Source organism: Macadamia integrifolia, chromosome 1, assembly GCF_013358625.1.
Source record: "Macadamia integrifolia cultivar HAES 741 chromosome 1, SCU_Mint_v3, whole genome shotgun sequence".
Lineage (NCBI taxonomy): Eukaryota > Viridiplantae > Streptophyta > Magnoliopsida > Proteales > Proteaceae > Macadamia > Macadamia integrifolia.
The window spans coordinates 2,140,166-2,140,627 of record NC_056557.1 but is presented as its reverse complement, the minus strand read 5'-3'; the positions used below and the strand labels follow the sequence as shown (position 1 = coordinate 2,140,627).

Here is a 462-nt window from a genome sequence, read left to right as displayed (position 1 = left end):
TACTACTATGAAGGAATTGAAGAGATTTCCATACACAAAAAAGCATTTCGGTGGACAAAAACTGCTTCGTTTTGTGAGTGTTCCATATGCATCTGCCTTTTTTTCGCTTTGGACTTTGGTTTGAATACTTGCAGAATTGAGTGTATCAACCCAATGGCAATGTTACTGAGGGGTTGAGAATCCGAGATGGCTCATGGCTCATGGCTCCAGGCTCCAGGCTCCAGGCTCCAGGCCAAGATGTTCAACTCATTGATCGGTTCAGAACCATGTTAATTTAATTCAAGAAGAACCTGCTGGGGAAAATGAATTGAAGTAATCCCATGGAATTAAGCCAAAAAAAATACTACAAGTGAAAAATGCAGTCAGGGTAGAAACACAATGTGCAGGAGTACCCAGTTCTGAGGCCCGCACTCTTTTTAGGGTAGTAACACAATACCACATGAAAATCTAACACCTCCCCCC

At 42.4% G+C, this 462-nt stretch overlaps 1 protein-coding gene across 2 annotated transcripts in view; it reads right to left on the bottom strand.

Moving 5' to 3' along the window:
* Nucleotides 1–6: 6 nt before the first annotated feature.
* Nucleotides 7–462, bottom strand: part of LOC122079979 (myb-like protein X) — a 34,772-nt gene continuing 34,316 nt past the window's right edge. For both annotated transcript variants that reach the window (XR_006140581.1, XM_042646819.1), the window contains one exon: nucleotides 7–290. The gene's annotated coding sequence lies outside the window, so the exon portion shown is untranslated. The remainder of the gene's footprint in view (nucleotides 291–462) is intronic.